Raw genomic sequence first — 26,240 nt, forward strand, 5'->3', positions numbered from 1 at the left:
TTCTTTGTTTACTTTTCTTTTTTACTTTTTTCTTGTTTGCTTATGTTTGTGCTACTGAGTTATATTAATTCTGTATTTGGGATCATAGGCACTGTTTGAATGCTATTCTGTGTGCAAATTGCCAATGTGAGCAGAAGGCATAATTTCAGAAGAGGCTATACAGAAGTCCTGACACAAGGGATAGCTTTTCTTTCATCTCCAAAGCAGGTTTCACGTTACCACTTAGGCCAATGGCAGCATCTGAATCTGAAGAACTGCACAGTTGAAATGAAAGCAGCTTCAAGAATGCATTACTACCTTAATGATGCGTAGAGAAGCTCTGTGGACAAATCAAACAGGCCCACTGTTGTCTGCTATCAACCCAGAAGGTGAGGTGGAACTGGTACATTTGTCCCACGGGTATCTGGTCTGGCTGGAAATGGCCAAAGTGTCACAGCTCATAGAAGGGAAGTGAGGAGGTTTGAGCAGCCTGCACAGGGCAGGTAATCAGCGTCCTTGCTTTCATCCACTACTGTGGCAGTGGCAGTTCCAGTAGCAGGGACAACGGTGGTAGTGACAGTGGTGGGCTGCGGAAGTGGCAAGGGCCAGCTGGGATGGCATGATCCTGACCAGCCAGGTGGTCTGAGGTCTGGAGAAAACTCTTCTCCAAGTGTTAGGCCTCAGTCAAACAACTACTCTCAGAGGATCCTTGGAGAAATAACTTGTGCACTTTATTCCTTGTGGACAGGGACTTTATAAACACTGAGGAGAAGGGTGGGATTCAGGGGTAGATGTTTCCTATTGGCTCAGTTTGAAATGTTAGTGATGCTTTCTCTGTTTTCATGGGAAAGGACTTTAGGTGTTTTGCCATAGTCCTCTCAGTGAGGTGTCATGGTTGTCTGCTCCAGAGCTGGGAGAGGCACAGAATGACTCCCCTCTGTCTGTCCTGAATTCTGAGATTCATTGGGTTTGAGCTCCCTCAGTCTTACCAGTTCTTCTGTCTGGTGGAACCATGCACTTGCCCCAAAGCCCACTACCACAGCCACTAAGCTTGGAATGAGCATTTCTTTCTTTTTTTTTCCAGCAACAAAAATCTTGTCTTTATTTAATATGTTGCTTTCATGAGAATATTCATCTCATTTCTTTTTTTTTTATTAACTTGAGTATTTCTTATTTACATTTCGAGTGTTATTCCCTTTCCCGGTTTCCAGGCAGACATCCCCCTAATCCCTCCCCCTCCCTTCCTTTACGGATGTTCCCCTCCCCATCCTCCCCCCATTGCCGCCCTCCCCACAACAATCTAGTTCACTGGGGGTTCACTCTTAGCAGCACCCAGGGCTTCCCCTTCCACTGGTGCTCTTACTAGGATATTCATTGCTACCTATGAGGTCAGAGTCCAGGGTCAGTCCATGTATAGTCTTTGGGTAGTGGCTTAGTCCCTGGAAGCTCTGGTTGCTTGATATTTTTGTACATATGGGGTCTCAAGCCCCTTCAAGCTCTTCCAGTTCTTTCTCTGATTCCTTCAACGGGGGTCCTATTCTCAGTTCAGTGGTTTGCTGCTGGCATTTGCCTCTGTATTTGCTGTATTCTGGCTATGTCTCTCAGGAGAGATCTACATCCGGCTCCTGTCGACCTGACCTGCACTTCTTTGCTTCATCCATCTTGTCTAATTGGATGACTGTATATGCATGGGCCACATGTGGGGCAGGTTCTGAATGGGTGTTCCTTCTGTGTCTGTTTTAATCTTTGCCTCTCTATTCCCTGCCAAGGGTATTCTTGTTCCCCTTTTAAAGAAGGAGTGAAGCATTCACATTTTGATCATCCGTCTTGAGTTTCATTTGTTCTAGGCATCTAGGGTAATTCAAGCATTTGGGCTAATAGCCACTTATCAATGAGTGCATACCATGTGTGTTTTTCTGTGATTGGGTTACCTCACTCAGGATGATATTTTCCAGTTCCAACCATTTGCCTATGAATTTCATAAAGTCATTGTTTTTGAAAGCTGAGTAATATTCCATTGTGTAGATGTACCACATTTTCTGTATCCATTCCTCTGTTGAAGGGCATCTGGGTTCTTTCCAGCTTCTGGCTATTATAAATAAGGCTGCAATGAACATAGTGGAGCACGTGTCTTTTTTATATGTTGGGGCATCTTTTGGGTATATGCCCAAGAGAGGTATAGCTGGATCCTCAGGCAGTTCAATGTCCTATTTTCTGAGGAACCTCCAGACTGATTTCCAGAATGGTTGTACCAGTCTGCAATCCCACCAACAATGGAGGAGTGTTCCTCTTTCTCCGCATCCTTGCCAGCATTTGCTGTCACCTGAGTTTTTGATCTTAGCCGGAATGAGCATTTCTAACAGCCTGATGAAATGGGAAGACCTTAGGCAATGAGAATGATTTGTTAGTATTTTATCAAATTGAGTATTATCAAATGCACCTGTATCCCCATAGATCCCCATCCCCAAATATTACATTCATCCTGTCAGGAAAATATCGAGTCTCTCTCTTCATCTGGCTTCAGTTTTAACAAATTTTAAAATTTGTAACCTAATTACTTACATAATTCTTGTAATTGTATAGATTACAATTTTAAAAGAAAATGTACGGGGTTGGGGATTTAGCTCAGTGGTAGAGCGCTTGCCTAGGAAGCGCAAGGCCCTGGGTTCGGTCCCCAGCTCCAAAAAAAAAAAAAAAGAACTGAAAAAAAAAAAAGAAAATGTACAAAATACAGAAAAAATTAAAACCATATAGTTTCTCTTCTCTAACCAGGAAAATACAGAAAATTGTTTGGGTCCTACATTTAGAACACATTTTTATTAAAAAAGTAAATTCCATGGAAGGAGTTAGTAATAGATTTGGTAAAGTATAAGTTCAAATGAACATATTCCCATTTTAATACTGTTTTTGTTACATTTTGAATATGCATATTAACAAACATTGAGATATAGAATTGAGGTTTTGTGTAGCTCAGTAAGTGCATTGACAAGGACCGTAATGGCCAAGAGCTTGAGAATGGAAACGCTGAATCTAAGCACCAAAGAGTCCTTTGCACAGTTCTTCAAAGAATCAGCTGATAGATATCACAAAGATTTTTACAAAACAAATGCATGTTATAAATTAGAGAAACGATGACAGTGATATTACTAATTCTAAGTTAACAAAGAAGCAAATAAAGAACACCCCACCTGAGCTTCATACATGTCTTTAAAGCTTCTTGCTTTTACTTGTTCAGTCTTGCTTCTTGAGAGGTTACTCAGCTACAAGCAAAAGCTACACAACCTTTCAAAATCTATACCCTCATTGATGTAACTCGTTTGTGGGGTGGGGAAAAAGAAAAAGAATCTTGAATAGTTGTTTTCTATTTCTTCTCTTTAGATGATTACACTTCCCTTAGAATAGATTTAAAATAAATACTTTTTTCTTTTTAATTCTTTTATGAAAAGCATATAGGCCAGAAGTATTCTAGGCACAAAATAGTACAAAGAAAGCATTATAGTGCCTCTACTATCCAGAGTTTGTCTTTAAAGGTAGGTACTTAAGCCATCAAACCCAGACTTAATGTAGAAGAGGGACTGGAAGGTGACTTTCCTAGATACATTGGTACTGACACCATGTCACTTCATTTGATTGCAATGGATAATCTTTTAATTCCATGTTTCTGACAATCAGTTTCATTGAAATCAGTCTCTGCTCTCCAGTTTTTCTGGCTAAATTGGGATTTCTATAATTATTAACTGAATTACTCCTCTGGCAATTATCTCACCACTGTAATTACACAGATATCTGGCGGTGTAAAACTCAGGATTTAATCTGACCAATATCCTCCCTGTCAAAAATAAATAAATAACTTTCAGATCCTGGTTAGTAGGGGTCAGCACCGAGGCTGGTCAGAGCCTTCTCAGGCTGCATCTCTGGTGTCTTATTCCACAATAAACCCAAGGAAAGAATCCTTAAATAGAATGTGGAGTCCTCCAAGCTCGGTGATTGGGAATTAGTATAGAAACATACTTTTGTCTTAAAAATACAGAAATACGGAACAATCCTCCAGTGATGCCGGGAGTAACAGCAAGAACTTTGGCAAATGGGTTTCCACGGAATTATAAAGCCTCTGCACTGGAGGCTGGAGAGATGGCTCAGTGGTTAAGAGCACTGGTTGCTCTTCCAGAGGTCCCAAGTTCAATTCCCAGCAACCACATGGTGGCTCACAACCATCTGTAATGGGATCCGAAGCCCTCTTCTGGTATGACTTAAGACAACGACTGTGTACTTACATAAAACAAATAAAATAAATCTTAAAAAAAATACAGAAATAGCAAAGTTAGAAATAAGTTAGGGGAGGTGTTACTTGTTTTACTGGTACAAATAAAGAGAAAATGCTCAGTATTTTTAAATTGTATTTTACCTACTAGGCCAAGATATCCTAGAAGAATAACAATAAGAAAAATAAAATTATGTTTATTTAGTTTGCTTATCATTTAAACTAATATACTTTTAGCCAGTCTCTGGCTATTCTGTTAAAAATCATTTTTAACTGAAATGTGGATTCCGGTCTGTCTGTACTGTTCGTTTACTGACTGGCACTAGCTTGGTAGTTAGGAAACTGGAACTAGCCAGCAAATTCACTGGAGTATGAATATCTCAAGAACTCCAATGAAAGTTTTCTGAAGATGTGTATGTCTGTCTCCTTCCATTGTACTCTGACAGGGTACAGAGAGAAACGAGGGTCATTTCATCAGATAGGACCTTCCCACTGCCTTACACAGCATCATTTTTTATTTTAAAATAGGCTGTCATGGAAACATTGTTTTAATATTCTGAGGTATCAGTAACTGAAGAGAACAGAAAATATGAAATACTTAAGGTAAAAAATAATGGGACAGTCCTCTGAGTATCTGAAATGTAGAAGGCCTATCAATAAACGCGGGTTTCGAAAGGCAGACACCGTTTTTGCCTGAACTAGCCTGTTGTTCAGAACTTAGTCCAGCAGGAACTGTCCATCTTAAACAGGAAAGGAATATTTAATAGAAATGTGTATTTCAACACAAAATGTCTTTGCTTCCTCACCTTATAGGAAAGCATTCTATCATACATGTAATCTTCATTTGTAAATGATTCTAAGCCTCAACCAAAAGACCTGCAAGTACAATACCCAATGTATTTATTTTAAGCAGGTCTGGAAATGAAAAGAGAATAGAGAAATTTTGTTTTAATATTTTTTATTCTATTTTACAAAATCCCCCATGTAACAGAAAGCATAAGATATAAAAACTACTGATTTCTTCCTTTTAAGATTAAATGAAATAATATACCTAAAATTTAATCTTATTCATTAATAGAAATTAAATACTATAAATTTTTAAAATTCGTATCATATAATATGTATCATATAATATTTACAGGATTGTTTATATTAGGCCTAAAATGACTATGTAAACACAATTTTTACTATTTTCTTTCTATAAAGCTTCAGTGTCTCCATTCATATCACAGTATATTACAGAAAAACCAAAATAACATATTCATAAGGATATTATAGGGAATTCTCTTGAAGACCTCATCTTCTCCTGCCACATGTGTGCCATTCCTACATGCAGGATCTAGCCATTATGGAAAAACTCAAGATCATAGAAAAAGTAAAGCTAATGCACAGATACAATGTTTACCAAAATAAAAGGCCGTTGTGAAAAAAGAAACAATGTAGTTTGAGAAGACACTTCCTTCAAACCCTGGCATTTCAAAGTGAACATGGTTAGTGGGCAGTTCAGTTCTGCAAAGCAGGGTTTATACAGGGCCCTGATAAGGTCTTATATTTCCTGGGCATGCAGAGGGACAGGGACATTAGCTGGGAAGCTAAGAATGGGAGAAAAGGTCATTCCTATGCTCTGTTTTTCTTTTGTTTCACTTCCTTCCTTTCTTGGCTTTTGTTGATATTAGTGTTCAGGTGCTACCTTGTAAAAAGCATTCACTAAAAATAAAGCTGCTAAACACATGTCTTTGGGGGAGGGAGTATTTTGAGAGAAGATCTTCATATATACCATTGACTGGCTTTGAATTTATATAATCCAGGATGGCCTCACATTGCAGTAATCCCCCTGCTCCAGGCTCCTGATAGTTAAGATTGTGGGCATGTGGTATCATGCTTGAATTTCCTGAACTTCTTTTTTTATATCAAAATCTACTGTTTCATAGCTTACCAGAAATGCTGACATTTACCTTTCCTTGGTCTCGTTTGAGTCATCAATTCTGTCATAATTTTAATGCACAAATATAGGGATGTGTGAAGCTAATACAAATGTATGTTTTTGGCATAAAGAATATTCATCATTGCGTTTTCTTCTATGATGTTTTTACGATCAGCAAGCCTTCCTGTAGGAAGATCATCACAAATTGTGATTTCCAATAAATCATCTGGTGATAAAGAATATGTGCTTAGCAAATTGAACCCTCGTCCATGCAGCAGAAGCAGCTTCCATATAAACTATCTGTTGCAGGTTTATTTGTCATTCAACTGAATCCAAAACACCCATGATGGTTAAGTTCCTTCCTGCATCCTAAACTCTCCATCAAATATATATATATATATATATATATATATATATATATATATATATATATATACGGATTTTGGAGCTAAAGCCTTATCATCAACAGTATTTTTCTCTTTCATCAGTTATAGATTCTTCAAACAATGGTTAAAATGGAATATCACAATCAAATTGTTAGTTGTGGCTTATTTGACATCCAGCAAATAAAGAAAGAAAGCATGAATACTAAAAGAGGAAAATATAAAAGTGAATAATATATAAAACATCCATTATGTTTTAGTCTTTTATTTTGTTCAGTGTGCACACAACATCAAGAGATAGGTTTTACTACTATCTCCACGTCCTAGTACAGAGAGCAGAACCCAGATTAGAGCTGAGTGGCAATGCAGTCTGCACCAGACAGTAGTGAGACAGTTCCCTCAGAATGTTAGGAGTAATATATTATGCTTTTAGTCCAAGTTTTTAAAAATCCGTATGAAAACTCAATGTATCCATGATTTTTGATGTGGAATTTTAGTACTGGAGGGGAGTAGATGGACAGGGCACAGGCTTTGCTTCATATGATAATAAGCACAACAAAGGAAGCAAAGAGACACTTTATTTATATATGTTATAAGGAATTGATATAATTCTAATATGAAGGTCACACAAGGTGAATTGGAGGCCAGACATAGGACTGGTAAATCACTTTAGGGACACTGGAAAGCTTCACTAAAAGCTAACGAATGTTTAAAAGGTAATGGATATTTAAAACACTTGCATATTGATATAGCATCAATGGAAACATTGATATAGCATTGGTCTTAAAGATTAACACTTAAAACTGTAGTAAAATAAAGTTCCAAAAATAAAGAATAAGCCATGAAGTCTATTTGGTGTATGCCAATGTCTTATGTATGATGGACAATAATATGAACTAATAACTTCCAAAAATCCAGGTAGGTGTTTCTATCGTATGTAACTTATATTAAAATTTAGCAGTTATTTGTCAGAGACCTAAAGTTTTCCAAGTGCCGGGACTCGTGTCTGAACACAGATGGGTTCAATCTCCCATCAGCTGGAAATGTAAAGTACCTTGAAAGTCCAACAAATCAATACGGAAACAAGTGCGCCACTTGCAAGACACCCAGAAAAATCAAATTCTGTGAGTCCTGTGCCAAATTACTCTGTCCTCACCCCATCCAAAACCTCTTTATTCTCTCTCTCTCTCTCTCTCTCTCTCTCTCTCTCTCTCTCTCTCTCTCTCTCTCTCTCTCCTCCATCCTATTCCATCTCAAAACGAAGGCACCAGATCAAGTCTGTGGTGCACCATATTATATCTGCTATTCTTCTTTAGGATGTCAGGACATGATATGATACAACTAACACCCTTAGAAAGGAGTGATCTCATATGTAAAGGCATTATAAAAGTCATACTAAACACAGAATTATATTTTCTAAAGAATATTTTTACCAAAAGACTAAGCTTGTTGCAACTAAATACAGTAGATATATAAAGAATATATGAGAGAATTGTCTATAACCCACTTACTATGCCATGTTGTTCTTTCATTTCAAAGTGATGCTAGATACAGTGCTAGATATTAGAGGTAACAATGTTGGGAAAATATAAACAACTGAACCTTTATATAATTTGTAGTTTAGTGAGCGTTCTGGAGAAGGACTAGAAACATTGTTTCTAAAACATTGAAGTGAAGTCACAGGTCTTCATGGAGAACAGTTTTGAGCTGAAATCAATAGAAGCAACTTCAGTAATGTAGACGTACATGCACATGATAAACAACATTCCTAACGTCATAGATTCCACTGTGTTCATGTGCCTCCCCTTCTGTCTTTCTGTTTCTGTCTGCCTCTTTTTCTGCTGCGCTGGCTCTCTGTCTCTCTCTGCCTCTGTCTCTGTCTCTCTGTCTCTCTCTGACTCTGTCTCTCTCTGTCTCTCTCTGTGTGTCTCTCTCTGTCTCTCTCTGTGTGTCTCTCTATGTGTCTCTCTCTGTCTCTCTCTGTCTCTCTCTCTGTCTCTCTCTCTGTCTCTCTCTCTGTCTCTCTCTCTCTCTCTCTCTCACACACACACACACACACACACACACACACACACACACACACACACACCTGAACTATAATAAGACTCTTCCAGGAAAGAGAAACAGTATTCAGTCCCCTGAAGGAAGTTTCAATCAGCAGGGCCTGGCTGGTACCCAACAGGGAAGCCCAGCTGTCTGGCCCACAGCAATCCACACTGGGCAGCCATCCACTATCTGTGAGTAAATGCTCAAGACCATCTGTGAATTTAGAAAGAGGAAGCAAAAACGGCATCAGCCCAGCCAAAAGCAAGAGCATCCAAAACTGAAAGTGCAACCCATCTGTGCAGAAGGACATTTCACCCTGGATGCAGCTTTCCAGTTCCAGCCTGACCTATAGGTCAGTCCAGTTTAAATAAACAAACATTTGTTGAGCCACTCAATGTGCCAGGAACAATGGACACAACTGAAAATACAGAGATTGAAAAAAATTTTTTCTTCCTGTCAACCAGGAGCCCAGTGTTTGCTATAACACACAGAGCACACTCGGAGTGTTGACTAAAGCCAAACTTTGTCCAAGTGAAGAGATCAGTGTGAGCTTTCACAAAGTAGGATTCCCAAGCAAAATCATACACATAATTCCGACCCCAGTCCTCTTGTCATTGTAGAGATCCTTGTTTTGTGCATGTAGGACAGTCTTGATATCCCATTTCATTGAAAGTATCCAGCAGATGGAAGCTTCTGGTCAGGGGATCCCATTTAAACGTCAAAATAAATAGAGACCAAGGTGCCTGACAATGCCATGATAATGAGACCTTAAAGAAGCTGGTTAGGGGCAAGAAATCTCAAAGAAATACTATACAGAGGCAACTGGATGACAGTCGGCCAAGGTGGCAGCTGAGAGCAATTCACACTTCGTAGGTCAGAAAGATAGGTATGCACCATACCGGGGCAAGAAGATGATTTTATCTGTAGAGGCTGAGAGATCACCCTGAGAGCTTGTTTGTGGTCCATATCCCTGGGCTTTGCCCCTGCCAGGTCTGCTTCTGAGTGCTGCAATACGACAAGCACTGTGAACTTGCACTCCCATCCTCAGGGAAACATTAAGCAGATGGTTAAAGGACCATAATTTCTGAAAATTTGCCCAAATGGCAGAAAGGATTAAAGGTTTCTATCAAGAGAAGTTAGGTTTGCTCTTGGAGAGTCATTATAGAGCTACTGATTTAAGTGGAAAAGTTTGGAAACACAGGGACTAAGTAAGAGCTTGTGAAAAGAGTATAATCAAGTATGAGACAAGTCAAAATACAGGGTTTAGAGAGAGGCCTTACTTGAGGCACGTGTAGGGAGGAAATGACCAGACTTTACAGATGATTAACCATGAAGAGTGAGGGGAAGGGAGTCGTGACTACCAGCTTTATGACCGAGGTGACTGACAAGATGGCAATGATGCCAACTGGAATAGAAAAGCAGTCAAAAGCTAGTTTAGATAGCCATGACAGTAAATCCTGCTTTGTAGTGGCTGGACTTCAGCATGCAGATTGCCAACCCAAAGTCGGTGTGCAGGAGGCCGTTGGCTGTACAGTTCAGGATGTCAAAGGCGTAATTAAGTCCACAATCCTCACCCACAAGAAGAAATGCAATGTCCCAAAAGTCCTGCTATCCCACATCCCCATCTGCTAGTCCTGTCCACAGCGCTGGCACAGTTGAAAGCTCTCTCTGCTTCATCCTTCAGAAAGGACTCCCTGCCATGATAGCCATCCATGCATAATGAAGAACAAATTCTGTAAAACTCATAGACATGAGTCTCCAGAACTGCTCGGTCAAAGAGAAGCTGCTCCACAGAGACGCTCCCACTTGGGACGCTTCTTCAAATCAGGTTCTGCAGTGGTTAAAGGTACAGACTTCTAGCCAGTGTGTGACTCACCCTTCAAATGATCTCATTGCAGCAGCAGAGGTATGTGACCCAAAACTCTTCTGGCAGAAATGAATCAATATCAGCTCCCTGCCAACAACTCATTTATTTAATTAAGCTAATGTAGAGTAACTCATTCAAACTCTACCCAATGCCATCAATCAGAATTTTTAGCTGAGAAGATAATATAATCGACAATAATTTTTATCAAAGCAAAATCCATAACTTCATTAAACCTAATTGAATGAAGCAAAAGTAATATATATATTACTTTTATATATATATTACTTTTATATATATATATATATTCTACCTATTCTAATATAATTGTTTTAGTCTCATTAAAGAATCACATTTACTCTATTGTTTGTTTGTTTTTCTTTGCTTGCTTGTTTGTTTGTTTTTTGTAACAAAAATAGCTTGGAGAATGTTCTAACTTGGCACATGAAGGGCAGGATCGTTTCTCCCTAGCTTCTTTTTTCTCTAAGATGATGCAATGTGATGTTTTGAAGCAGTTTGTCAATTTTGACTTCATTCCTACTGAATAGGATCAAAAAGTATTTGCTTATATTAAACATTATTTTTTTTACTTTTACACATTTTATTCATTAATGTTTCATAAAAATGAATATTTAAATGTGATAACATTAAACATTATTTTTGATCTGATGGGAATCATACACATTACTTTTGCTTGTTTTAAAAAGAAAAGTGTACACAAATTGTGTGTACTGTACCTTTAAAACTAACAATTTTCACAGAATTCCAAATCTAATCAAAGAGGTATGTGATGGTAACATGATTATTTTTAACTTCTATTTTTTCTCTACTTCTTGTTTTTCTGAAATGAAAAGGTTTTGGTTTCATATGTGATTGTAAAATAGAAAGGATCATAAAGAGAAACAATCTAGTTCTTTCTGTTTATATTTTATTTCCATCACCACTTGGGAATGTCTCTGAAGACTTAGACACTGGAAGGTCAAATAGGTGACCTTCAGCATAGGAGACACAGTGGCTGAGTCAAGGAAGGTTTAAGACTGAAGGAACCCCAGGACTCCAGGTCCCTCTTATGCTTCATGCTAGTTTTTCTGTTATTATATCTTTTAGAGAAAAATTAATCCTTAATTTGTTGAAGATGCTTTTCTTACAATATTTGACTTTATGTTCCAAAAGAAAGGCCGTTTCACATGAATGATACTTCACCAAAACTCTCTCCAACATACAAATTGTTTAAACCTTTCCATTGTAGAGTGATAAAATTTTTCTGTCCTTTACATGAAACATATCATTTTAAAGAAGAAAATGAACAAATTATTGGAGCATTGGCAATTTGGTATTTAAAACAATTTTATCAGTGAACAATGACATTTTTCCTAAGACAATGTCACAGCAATCCTCCTAAGAACTTCAGAACTCAACCATTGTCGGAAGAACAGTTATTTGGTGTCGTTCTCAAAACTTTGATTTGCATACTATATTCATGAACCCTAATTACATTAACATAATTGTCACACTGGCTCTAAAATACATAATTTAGTTCTGTCCCATGTATATTTTGAGAAGATTTAGTGTAGCTTGTGAAAACTTTAAATGACAAAAACAGAAATAGAATCCTTTCGCAAGAATAAAATTGAATTGTAATTGCATAACAAAACACAGTAATATGTGACCTGGGCCATTGTCTAAGGAGGCACCCCAAATAATTTTGTCAATGTTTCTAGTACAATAACGAACCAAGATTGATGTTGGTTATTTCTTTGTCCAACTGAGGTAGATTCATACTGGAGTACCAGAGCAGCTGTTTGGGGGATAGAGAAGCATTAGGGCAAGAGGAAGCTTGTGAAGGGAAAGAATGAAATAGGAAGAAACACTTAAAATAGAAACATTCAAAGCCAACACATGCAATTCACAAATTAGCTGCATGACAGAAGTTGAGGCAACACAGTCACACACAGGCCTATAATTTTATGTTGCTGCTTGAGTTTTAATATGTGTAAATGCTTTTTATTAAAGGTCTAGGCTAATCTTTCTTTAAATGTTTTCGTACCCATAGTTGTGAAAACATTTCTTTAAATAACCAAATAATCAGAGGCAAGCTTATATGAGTTACGCATTGTGTTTTCGCTGCTGCATCCGCAGCCATGAGTATACTCAGGCTACAGAAGAGGCTTGCCTCTACGTATTCTCCCCTGTGATAAAAAGGTCTGGTTGGACCCCAATGAGAACAACGAAATTGCCAATGCCAACTCCGGTGAGCAGATCAGGAAGCTGATCAAAGATGGGCTGATCATCCGGAAGCCTGTGACTCTCCATTCCCGGGCTCGCTGCCGGAAGAACACCTTGGCCTGACGAAAGGGCAGGCATATGGGCATAGGGAAGAGGAAGGGTACTGCCAACGTTCAGATGCCGGAGAAGGTGACCTGGATAAGAAGGATGAGGATCCTGTGCCGGCTTCTCAGGAGACACTGGGAATCTAAGAAGATTGACCGCCATATGTATCGCAGCCTGTACCTGAAGGTCAAAGGGAATGTATTCAAAACCAAGCGGATTCTCATGGAGCAGATCCACAAACGGAAGCCAGACAAGGCCAGCAAGAACTGGCTGACCAATGCTGAGGCTCGCAAGTCTAAGATCAGGGAAGTACGAAATCTCCAGGAAGAGCACCTCTAGGCCAAGAAGGAAGAGATCATCAAGACTCTGTCCAAGGAGAAAGAGACCAAGAAATAAAGTTTCTCTCATGTCTGTACATAGTGGCCTGGCTGTGGCCTCACGTGGATCAGTCATTAAAATAAAACAAGCCTTTGTCCGTTGAGGGAGAAAAACAAGTTACACATTGCAAAAGACTGTAAACTTACATGAGATAAATAGCACATTTCCTTCAACGGCTTGGGTTTCGTGAGCACACACCACCACTAGTGTGTCTAGTTACTTAAGCATAGGTCAGAAGCACCAACACTCTTATTTTATTTCTGTGAGGAATTTGGCAAATGATTTAACTTTGTTAGATGAGGAACCAGATGCATTTATCTGCACAAGTAAACAAAATGTCTCACAGAGTGACTCTTTTCTGGACAAGAGGCTATTTCAGTGCTACCCAACAGGTTCCTGGCCTGATGCTTCAGTCACCTACTAGTGTCAAGTGCATAGCTCTAAAAAAATAACCTCATTAATAATGCCTAATTCCAAAAACCATGTCTATACCATGTAATTCTTAGGCATATACACGCACACTCTATGGAAAGATACTGTTTTTAATTCCTGTTAACAAATACTACAATTGACAAACAGGAAGTTTGTGTAGCTTCCTGTCACATTGCTGGGTAAGTTGGAATTGTCAGCAGTTTCCTTTTATGATTTTTATCGATTTTAAATTACACCTATTTATTTACTTATTGCTTAGTGTGTGTCTGTGACTGTGTTGGCTTGGGAATCAAACTCAGGTTTTCTGGGTTGGTAGCAAGCATCTTTACCAGCTGACCATCTCACTAGGACCTCTTTTCATTGCCAACAATCATCAAACTTTATTTATATTATTAGTTCCATTTTATAGACAAAGAAATAGAAAACTAAAGGGATAAAAATTCTATCTTAAGTTGGGCTACATTTTTCATGTGTCCAGCTCAGCTGAATTCTGGATCTAACCTGAATGTTCTTTTGTGTGTTATCTCTAGAAGCCTTCTGTAAAGAAGCTGTATGTGCAGTCATTTCTGGAGATGTCCTACTGCTCACTAAGAATCAACAGACCACAGGATGAAATGAGCAATGGAGACATTTACGTCTATCGGCAGTGACACTCTGGGGGCTTTACGCACATGGTGTCTTGAAGTTCAGCACATGTGTGTTTAATGACATAGAGAAGATGCAGGCAGACACAGTATAGGTCACAGCCAGGACCACACTCTCTGTTTCTTCTGCCAGATTTGCCTGGCAAACTCTAGTAAACAGGCAGGTTTTGTTATAGGCAAGGTCATAAGTGCTTGGAAAGCTATCAGAATCTCTCCACGAATGGATTTTTCAATATAATCTTCAGATGTACATAAATAGACAGCTTATATGTATACATGCATTCATCTCTATCTCTATCATTGATCCATTATCTATCTATCTATCTATCTATCTATCTATCTATCTATCTATCTATCTATGTCAGTAAGGAGAGGATCCAGATATTGGGTTGAGTTTTAGCTACTGCATGGATATAAGACATTTAAGAAAAAAGGACCAAGTCTAGAGACTTGGAGTGGTGTTTCTTTGAATAATGAGCATAGGCATGAGAGGAAGTGTACAATTAGATAAAGGTATGTATAATATATGAATTTGTCACACTGATTTGTGCATGTGTGTATGTGTGTGTGTGTGATTCTGTGTACATATGTGTGCATATTTTCACTTTCACTTTGTGAGAGCTGGTTTTTCACTGAGGTTGGAGCTTGCCAACTAGCTGGCCAGGATGCTAAGCGTGCTCAATGTGATAATCTTGTTTCAGCCTCCCCCACACTGGGATAATGGACATGTGTCACTGCACCTGGATCTGCATATGGGCTCTGGATGTCGCCACTCAGTTCCTCCTGCATGCATGTGAACACTGTAGTCACTTTAGCCACCTTCCCAGTGCAGCAAACTGGTTTTTAAGAGTCTAGTGAAACCTTTTTAAATCGGGTGATATACTCTACTTATAAATATTATACCTTCCAAATTTAATACATGCTATATTTTTAAATCTAAGAGAAAACAAAGAGGCAGATTCTGGTAGCCAAAAGGTGAAGACTATGAATGAAATAGGTAACTTGAAGAGGACTCTCTGGCATAAGAAGAAGGTGACACTTAAGTCAGATGTGATTCTGGGGTTAAGACAACGCCATGTGAAGAAAAGCTTATGGGATTGGGAGTCTCTTGAACTTAGTTCCCACACCTTTATAAACAGAATTTGTTTCCTATGTCTCTAGAGGGCACACTAATAATTCCTTGTATATTGTATGCATGAAGACATTCCTAGAAATAATATTAGTCATGTCTCCAAGACTCAGATGTTGACAGAGTGAAGAGAAATCACCAAGAGTGTACTCAAAGTTGCATGTTACTGGGTAATAACAGTTTAAGTGAAATGAGTTCTTAAAGCACTAGATCAGTTAGCTATCAGTGTTTGACCTTTGAAGAAAGAACTATAGTCATTTCCACCTTGCAGATGAGACAGCTAAAGACAGGTGGGAATACTTCTCTAACAATTTAAGAGTTTTAAGTTAGCACAGTTGAAGAAGATAAATTTAATTTTATCTTCTTCTAAAGACAAAAATTGGGAGATCTAAGTAGGCCTGCAGGGTGTCTCTTTGACTCCTACTTTAAAAATACATGTTTTAAACTCAACAATAGCCACTAGACACATGCTTTTTCTCCATTCCACAACACTGTATTCTCCTGAGTTATGAGTAATGGTTGACATGGATTGAGTTCCTACCCTAGCCAGTCTCTGCTAAGTGCATTGTATCCTGGGATTCAGCCAATGATGCTTGGCCAGTATATCTCTGTCTTTTTTATTATTATGGAATTTCTTAGTTAGCCAGTACTCATAGAGTGACATGTGTCACTCCTGGGCTGTGATGAGGAAAAACCCATGTCAGTGGCCCTGACTTTCCCTTCTTTAGCTTCAACAAAGTAGGGTACTGGAGTCCAGATGGCCAAGCCCTAGTACTCCTGCAGCCTGCAATGTTGCATAACTGCATGGAAGCCAATAGTCCTAGAATCTATGTCAACATATGACTGTTCATAAGAAAGAAACCTTTGCCATGTTGAGTCACAGAAAGCATAGGCTCTTCTCAGCACACCACAGCATACCCTGATGGGTAGATAATATCTACAAGGACTGCTAATTACCTTAAATATCTCTGAGCTAGTTCCTGGTCAGATTGGGTGAAAACAGCCAGCTCTGATTGCCTGTCGTGTTCTCCACAGTGTCTACAGTCACGAGGAAGGAGCAAGCTGAGGTGTTGTCAAAATTATCAACAGTGCATTTTGAGTTACACTTTTTATTTTAATATGACAAGTGTTTGCTAAAATATAATTGCATTGAGCCAAATCTACCAAAGCCAGAAATAGGCTTCCACCATACTCAATCTTCTGTCAAGAATTTCTAACATTGCATATTTAGAAACGGACTGGGGTGAAAACAGTATATAAAAAGGCTGCCTCAAAATTAGAAAGATTCTAACTTTAGCCTGCTGTAGATAACAAAAACAAAACACATTGCTTAACCAAAGAATGAGAATAGAGCAAATTATTTCAATTTTATGGAAACATTCCACTGAAATAAAATGAAGACGTAAAGCAAGCCGCTGAAAGGATTGGGTTCATTAGTAGGAAACTAGTGATGGTAAATAATGATCTCTAGCGATAAATTTGTTTTTTAATGAGAGAAGGATTTATTTTATGATGATTAAATGCTAAGCAATAGAAAAAAGTGTATCTAGAGAGAGAGAGAGAAAGAGGGCAAAGGTTGAGAGAGAGATTAGTTGCTTTTTGCCACACAGTTCATAATGAGGATGATTAGAGGAAACTGTAATTGATTACTAATACCTTTCACCCTGAACAGAAGAGGAGTTACGCAGAATTAATCTGTGGAGTTATAATAAAATAGATGATGATAAATACAGCATGGAATTCTCAGTGTAGACCCAAACAGAGATAAGGAAAAGGAAATCATTTAGTGATCTTTTAGTACTAAGGATTTAATAATACACAGCTTTAAGAAATGCACCAAAAATGTAATATTGATTATTCTGAACGTTCACATGGGGCTCTCGAGGCATGAACCACTAGTGTGTGTGTGTGTGTGTGTGAGAGAGAGAGAGAGAGAGAGAGAGAGAGAGAGAGAGAGAGAGAGAGAAGAGAGGCAGAGACAGAGACAGATGATAATGGTGTGAAAATGACAGTTTTTACTTCCAAACTGGGTGTGTCTGTGTGGGTTCCACCTCCACAGGCTGCAGGGAACCGCCTGTCATATCATCTCCCCACGTAAGGAAATTGAGATGCAGAAATTTTAATTTTTTTCCAATTCACAAGGGCAGAAGTAGATTAGTGTGAGGGGCTCCAGTATTTTTGTTGTTCACTACTCTGCTTATGTCTCTCCCAACCCATTGCTTTGGGTTTGGGTGGAAAGAGAGATTTTTACAAACTTAACTCATCGTTGTAAAAAGAGCAATTGACTTAAAATCAGAAAAGCTAAATGTCATTGTCCTCCACCTCTATTATCACCAACAGAGGAGCCTGCACGAGAGTTCTTCTTTTGTGTTAAAAATTCTTCCACATACACTGTACAAGATTATTATCTGAATAAACAAGGGATGGAGAATAGTATTTGGGTAGTGTTTGAATAATTTCTAAGTGTTCTCTACATATGATTCAGACAGAGAATTTATGTGAACATTGAGAGTATCTCATGCCATTTAAAAATGAAATAATCAACTTTGCTTCTATAACAAGGAGACATAGACCAAATGGCTCAAGTAACAAAGTTTTCATTTTGGTTGTGAATTTTTGTTTGTGTTTGGTTTTTCCTTAGAGGTCTGAAGGTAAGGAGTTTCAGAAGGCTAAGTCAAGTTCCAGGGAAGGTTTTATTTCTGCTTTGTAAGTTATCTTGCATCAGCCTCTCATGAGGAAAAAAAAATTACAAGCTTCTGGTGCCTTCTCATAAAGAGAACCTTCTCATAATCTCAAAAAACCTAGTTACATCCCAAGTCTGCTCTCTCAATCAGGGGTTTCAGCTTCAACAAAGGTATTCGAAGGGGCCAATAATAAGTTAATGACATTATGTTTATGTTGGTCAGGAATCTGAGAGGCTAGTTTGAAGACAAAGAGAAATGATGTCCTTCTGAAATTGGTACTAAGCAGACATTTGGTGAACCCGGGTTGTCTCAAGAAAAAAAAATGTGTTGATTCTACATGCAGGCTCCATAGAATTGAAACTGTTTTATATAAGGAGGCAGAGGCATTTTTTTGAAAAGTCAGAAAACTAGTTTATAAGACACTTCTTCATAGTGGGTAATTCTGTTTCCTGTTCAGCAAACCCAAGATCCCTTTAATTCCCTAGTTGGGATGACTTAAGCCAGATCACTTAACCTAAGTCAAATGGACTGATAAAAAGCAACTAATGTGTGAAATTATTGCAAGAACTGAATGAACATGTGCATGTGATGCTTTACAGCAGATTATTGTCTCAACAATTGACAGTTTTCTACAACTGAGAAACTATTTGACTCTTCCAATTTTTAGTCCATTACTTTACCAGATGTTGAACACCTATGACGTGATAACCATTTTTCTCACATTGTATGACTTTTTCCTATGGAAAAATAGAAACATGATTCATGTACACTTATTCATTTATTTTTGATTCATTCACCCAGCAATTTGGTAAATAACAATGGAACACATTTTTATGGCAGCCCTCGTTTGTGTTGCTAAGGTGCCTTGCCCAGATGCTGATCACTGTTTGCAGCTCCTAGACGTGTTCTAGAGACTACACATTCAAACATTGCCAGATAATCTCCTTTTCATACATTTCTGCTGCTTCAGCTTTTTGATACTGATTTTTTAACATCCATATTTCCAATTACTGCCTCTGTATCACACCTGGGAGGCTTTAAGACTCACTAAACACACGAAGCAGTGAATTGTGGATCTGCAATCTCAGCTCACTTACTCTCCATTCAAACTTTCAGCAACTTTTTCAGCTGCTTAAACAAAAACTCTCAATCATCCTTGACTCTTTTCTTGTCCCCACACCTGTGTCCTGGAAGCCTTGCTTTCAGACTCTACCTGGGACTTAACCACTCCTTGTTTCTTTCACGTCTGTCCTCATCCCACTGTACTGACTTCTTCTATGTGCGTCACTGCTAAACAGCTTTCTTTTGAGTCCTTTTGTTTTTTGGTTGCTTCCCTGAAACATATTTTGTCTCTCAGGGCAATTCATTTTAAGTATCTCTTTTAATGCAATAGGATCTATTTCTTCTTGCTTATTTTATTAGTATGCTTACATGTAGGTTAATAAATTGGACAACTGAGTTAAAAATCTACCTGTGACACTTTCTAAACAGTCTCAATGAGTAATTTAGAAATACCAGATTAGGGGTTGGGGATTTAGCTCAGCGGTAGAGCGCTTGCCTAGCGAGCGCAAGGCCCTGGGTTCGGTCCCCAGCTCCGAAAAAAAAAAAAAAGAAAAGAAAAAAAAAGAAATACCAGATTATACCATGAAGTAAAATGATAAAGAAAATGAAGAGAGATATAATCATATGTATATGCAGTATATAGAAAAAATTCAAAAAAGAAACACTTTAAATGCATTTCTATATAAATACATATACACCCCCTTGTAAAGAGCGAAAGACTGAAATTCTCAGCATGTATGGGGTACGTGTACCAGAGAAGTTGGCACGAAACTGATGAAACAAAGCAAGTTCAAATATTAGGAATATCAGCATTGAGGTTTCAATCTCATCCTGAGACTTGCAGGAGTGGGACTAACTTCCTCCCTATTTCTGTACTTACCTCAGAATATGTAACCTGCCATCTCACAAGAAGGTGGTCACCAGAATCTTAGTCTCAGCCAATGGGACACATTCACTTCCAAAATCCCAGGCCCATGCCCCATGGTTCATGTAGTCTTTGTCCACATGTAATAAAGAACATAAACTATCTCACCACGGATCTTCTGAGACTGGTTCCTTTTACTGAGCTATAACATTTTGGGGAAGACACCCTCCCCAAACTGTCATTGTTGGACTTTTGAATTACCTCCCTAGTCAGGTTCCCATTGAAGGCAGAGGATCACATCAGAGCTCACCTGGGGCTACCTGTACCTCTGTATTCCTTTTCTAAGAGCTGTGAGATTAGTCCAGCATTCCTGGCCAGACCAAATTTCTGCAGACCCCATTTATCCTGGTCTCTGCTTCACCCCTCCTGACCTGGCTTGCAGCTTTGTCTGACACAGAATTGGATAGGACCCTCACCTGTTCCAGACTTTGCCCTGTATTTTCTGAGGTGGTATAATAGTTGGTGATATCCAGACACCCTGAGAGAAGGGGCAAAACCCAGAACCACAATCAAGTTTCCAGATATCTTGGTGAATTAAGATAGTGAAAGTAGAATTGTTTACATAAAATATTATATTAAATTGTATATATCCAAGTACACATTATTGGCATAAAAGTATTTTGCAAGGAGTTGCTTGGCTTCTCTTTGGGTGATGGCTTGGGCATTAAAGGATACAGGATGAGAGGGAAGAAACATTCGCTAAGCTAAAGTTTGGAGAGTCCTTCGCCAAACAACAGAACTCCATTGCAGATGTAAGAGCAGCAGGGATAAATAGTCAGACTCCTGAAAGCAGGTCTCAGTAGACAAACGTGATGTTCCAGTAGTTCATCTGGAAATTAATTATATGAAACTCATGACTTTTTCCCATACAAAAATGCTGTTATTCACAGTAGTGCTGTGAGCAATATGAGTATCCCATGGCCAACACGTAAATGCTTACTTAGCTCATAATGCAACTGAATTTGCTGCTCAGAGGAAAATAATATTCGCTTGCAATGTGTAATGAAAGAACACAGGGAAAAAAACTAAAAGCTTGAATAAAAATAGAGTCTTATTTCTCTTGTGGGCTACTGCTGAGTGAGCACACTTAATTAAAAGAGGATGAAGGAGAGGAGGAAGGTGTTGACGGAGGGTAGGAAAAGGATTGCTAAGAACTCACATGGGTTTTAGACATGAGCAGCTTTGGTTATTGTCTCATTTCACTTGGACACAGAAGCTACTGGTTTCCCTTGAGATCGCAGGATCTATTTGTAGTATTTCTTGTTTGTTGGCATGACATCCATCATTATCTTACAAATTTTCAATGCAACGAATGAACGAGAAAAAAACAGGAAGTAAAATTTTGTTTAAGAACTTTAAGAAAAGAAACAGAACAGAAAAGAGTTTATGTGTCTGTGAAAAGAATAGTTATGTGGAGTTAATAGAAGAAACAAAAAGGGCCCGTCACACTGTGTGTTTTGCTTTGGGTAGATGATTCCCTCCAAGAAGTACGTATGAACCATCCTCTACCGATTAGTGTAAGACACAGATAAAAATCACTGATGTTTAACTGGGTGGCTTCATTGAAACTATTTCTCTTTAATCATCTTCATAAGGGTACACTGTAATAAACTAATGTACTGATAAAGCATTTCAATTCAACTGAAAAATAAGATTTTAATTGTCCATACATTTTCTTTAGCTTTCTGGTATATGCAGTAAGAGCTGTGACTAAAACAGATGATCCCTGTTTTAGGCAAGTATAACAAAGCACAAGGCCACAAGGATAGCAGAGTGGAAGAAACACCGAAGGAAGCAAGAAAACAAAAATCCCATTTTGTCTTTTGTAGGATAATTTACCGTTTAAAAATTAATGTTTTCCAATTTCACCATTAATACCGTTTTATCTGTGTGCAATGCTATGAATGCTATCGGGATGTTATTTGGAGAGACAGAGCAATGCCACTGAGGAGAACATATTCGACAGTACTTGACTCACATAGGAGGTAATTTCACATAAAACCCTTCATTTCTATTTGCCTCACATTACTTAACTGTAAAAAGTCATTGTGAATATTACAGGGGTATATGTGTACAAAATCCTATGTTAAGTCCAGCATATGGTGACTAGTCAATGAATGTTAGCTATTATACCTCACACCAAACAAACGTTTTGACATACAGTTCCTTTATCTGCCAGAAATTAGATTTTAGTTTCAAGAATATTTAATGTCAAACTATGCCAAGTGTATATTGATTTTCTCATGTATTTTAGATGGAATATTTTAGAGATTTATAGCATTTCAAGGTCATTTTTTGCTGACCAACAGATGTCAATATTTATTACACTCTTGAAGAATGTCTATCACGGTATCATAAAATTTGTCAGAGGGTTAAAGTTGTGGTGTAGCATTTTAATTTGCAAATTGCTGATAAAAGATTTTATGCAGAGAACTTGCTCTCTGAAAGCTGGGATGACTAGCCATCACAGAAGTGGGGTTGCTTCTAGGAGCTTCCATAGTGCCCCTTCCATGACATTCATTACTCTGTTTCTTCACATGCATTTCCAAGTCTATAATGCATAAATTGTAGAGGAATCTTAACCTAGGAACATGGCTGATCTGGTAAGGGAGCACATCCAGTGTTCTTCTAAATCTATGTGAGTCTATAGAATGCAGACACACTCTGGATTACAGTATGATCTGGCTAGAATACAAAAACTCCCTTAGTACACACCTTTTTTTTTTTGAACATGTTTTTTATATCTCTTTTTGTTTTGTTTTCTTTCTTGTTTTTTTTACCTTTATTAACTTGATAATTTCTTATTTACATTTCTATTGTTATTCCCCGTTCCAGTTTCCTGGCCAACATCCACCTAACTCCTCCACCTCCCCTTCTATATGGGCTTCCCCTCGCCATCCTCCCCCCACTACCACCCTCCCCCCAACAATCTAGTTCACTGGGTGTTCAGTCTTGGCAGGACCAAGGGCTTCCCCTTCCACTGGTGCTCTTACTAGGCTATTCATTGCTACCTATGAGGTTGGAGCCCAGGGTCAGTCCATGTATAGTCTTTGGGTAGTGGCTTAGTCCCTGGAAGCTCTGGTTGCTTGGCATTGTTGTTAATATTGGGTCTCGAGCCCCCTTCAAGCTCTTCCAGTCCTTTCTCTGATTCCTTCAACGGGGGTCCCATTCTCAGTTCAGTGGATTGATGCTGGCATTCGCCTCTGTATTTGCTGTATTCTGGCTGTGTCTCTCAGGAGAGATCTACATCCGGTTCCTGTCGGCCTGCACTTCTTTTCTTCATCTATCTTATCAAGTTAGGTGGCTGTATCTATGGACCACATGTGGGGCAGACTCTGAATGGGTGTTCCTTCTGCCTCTGTTCTAAACTGCCTCCCTATTCCCTGCCAAGGGTATTCTTGTTCCCCTTTTAAAGAAGGAGTGAAGCATTCGCATTTTGGTCATCTTTCTTGAGTTTCATGTGTTCTGTGCATCTAGGGTAATTCAAGCAATTGGGCTAATAGCCACTTAAAAATGAGTGCATACCATGTGTGTTTTTCTGTGATTGGGTTACCTCACTCAGGATATTTTCCAGTTCCATCCATTTGCCTATGAATTTCATGAAGTCATTGTTTTTGATAGCTGAGTAATAAAACATTGTGTAGATGTACTACATTTTCTGTATGCATTCCTCTGTTGAAGGGCATCTGGGTTCTTTCCAGCTTCTGGCTATTATGAATAAGGCTACTATGAACATAGTGGAGCACGTGTCTTTTTTATATGTTGGGGCATCTTTTGGGTATATGCCCAAGAGAGGTATAGCTGGGTCCTCAGGTAGATCAATGTCCAATTTTCTGAAAAACATCCAGACTGATTTCCAGAATGGTTGTACCAGTCTGCAATCCCACCAACAAAGGAGGAATGTTCCTCTTTCTCCACATCCTCCCCAGCATCTGCTATCACCTAAGTTTTTTTTTTGTTTTTTTTTCTGTTTTTGTTTTTTGTTTTTTTTTGTCTTTTTTTTTGTCACCTGAGTTTTTGATCTTAGCCATTCTCACTGGTGTGAGGTGAAATCTCAGGGTTGTTTTGAGTTGCATTTCCCTTATGACTAAAGATGTTGAACATTTCTTTAGGTGTTTCTCAGCCATTCGGCATTCCTCAGCTGTGAATTTTTTGTTTAGCTCTGAACCCCATTTTTTAATAGGGTTATTTGTCTCCCTGCGATCTAACTTCATTGTATATTTTGGATATAAGCCCTCTATCTGTTGAAAGATTGGTAAAGATATTTTCTGAATCTGTTGGTTGTCAATTTGTCCTAACAACAGTGTCCTTTGCCTTACAGAAGCTTTGCAGTTTTATGAGATCCCATTTGTCAATTCTTGATCTTAGAGCATAAGCCATTGGTGTTTTGTTCAGGAAATTTTCTCCAGTGCCATGTGTTTGAGATGCTTCCCCACTTTTTCTTCTATTATTTGAGTGTATCTGGTTTAATGAGGAGGTCCTTGATCCACTTGGATTTAAGCTTTGTTTAGGGTGATAAGCATGGATCGATATGCATTCTTCTACATACTGACCTCCCATTGAACCAGCACCATTTGCTATCTTTTTTCTATTGCATGGTTTTGGCTCCTTTGTCAAAAATCAAGTGACCATAGGTGTGTGGGTTCTTACCTGGGTCTTCAATTCCATTTCACTGGTGTATCTGTCTGTCTCTGTACCAATACCATGCAGTTTTTATCACTATTGCTCTGTAATACTGCTTGAGTTAAGGGATAGTGATTTCCCCAAGTGCTTTTATTGTTGAGGATAGTTTTAGCTATCCTGGGTTTTTTGTTATTCCAGATGAATTTGCAAATTATTCTGTCTAACTCTCTGAAGAATTGGTTTTGTATTTTGATGGGGATTGCATTGAATCTGTAGATCGCTTTTGGTAAAATGGCCATTTTTTACTATATTAATCCTGCCAATCCATGAGCATGGGAGATCTTTCCATCTTCTGAAGTCTTCTTCAATTTCTTTCTTCAGAGTCTTGAAGTTCTTATCATACAGATCTTTTATTTGCTTGGTTAAAGTCACACCGAGGTATTTTATATTATTTGGGACTATTATGAAAGATGTCATTTCCCTAATTTCTTTCTCGGCTTGTTTCTCTTTTGTGTAGAGGAAGGCTACTGATTTATTTTAGTTAATTTTATACCCAGCCATATTGCCTAAGGTGTTTATCAGGTTTAGTAGTTCTCTGGTGGAACTTTTGGGATTACATAAATATACTATCATATCAACTGCAAATAGTGATATTTTGACTTCTTCTTTTCCATTCTGTATCTCCTTGATCTCCTTTTGTTGTCTGATTGCTCTGGCTAGAACTTCAAGAACTATATTGAATAAGTAGGGAGAGGGTGGGCAGCCTTGTCTAGTCCCTGATTTTAGTGGGATTGCTTCAAGTTTCTCTCCATTTAGTTTAATGTTAGCTACTGGTTTGCTGTATATAGCTTTTACTATGTTTAGGTATGGGCCTTGAATTCCTATTCTTTCCAGGACTTTTATCATGAAGGGGTGTTGAATTTTGTCAAATGCTTTCTCAGCATCTAATGAAATGATCATGTGGTTTCTATCTTTCAGTTTGTTTATATGATGAATTACGTTGATGGCTTTCCATATATTAAACCATCCCTGCATGCCTGGGATGATCATGGTGGATGATTGTTTTGATGTGTTCTTGGATTTGGTTTGCCAGAATTTTATTGAGTATTTTTGCATCGATATTCATAAAGGAAATTGGTCTGAAATTTTCTTTCTATGTTGGGCCTTTGTGTGGTTTAGGTATAAAAGTAATTGTGGCTTCATAGAAGGAATTCGGTAGCGCTCCATCTGTTTCAATTTTGTGGAATAGTTTGGATAGTATTGGTATGAGGTCTTCTATGAAGGTCTGATAGAATTCTGCACTGAACCCATCTGGACCTGGGCTCTTTTTGGTTGGGAGACCTTTAATGACTTCTATTTGGTTAGGAGTTGTGGGGTTGTTTAAATGGTTTATCTGTTCTTGATTTAACTGCAGTACCTGGTATCTGTCTAGGAAATTGTCCATTTCCTGCAGATTTTCAAGTTTTGTTGAATATAGGCTTTTGTAGTAGAATCTGATGATTTTTTGAATTTCCTCTGATTCTGTAGCTATGTATCCCATGAATTTCTGATTTTGTTAATTTGGACACACTCTCT

At 38.4% G+C, this 26,240-nt stretch overlaps 1 pseudogene; it reads left to right on the top strand.

Annotated features, from left to right (window-relative positions):
* The first annotated feature begins 12,598 nt into the window (after positions 1-12,598).
* On the top strand, positions 12,599-13,184 carry LOC148005913 (large ribosomal subunit protein eL19 pseudogene; annotated as a pseudogene).
* Positions 13,185-26,240: the final 13,056 nt, after the last annotated feature.

The sequence above is a fragment of the Rattus norvegicus genome, chromosome 5 (genome assembly GCF_021556685.1).
Source record: "Rattus norvegicus strain SHRSP/BbbUtx chromosome 5, alternate assembly SHRSP_T2T, whole genome shotgun sequence".
Classification (NCBI taxonomy): Eukaryota; Metazoa; Chordata; class Mammalia; order Rodentia; family Muridae; genus Rattus; species Rattus norvegicus.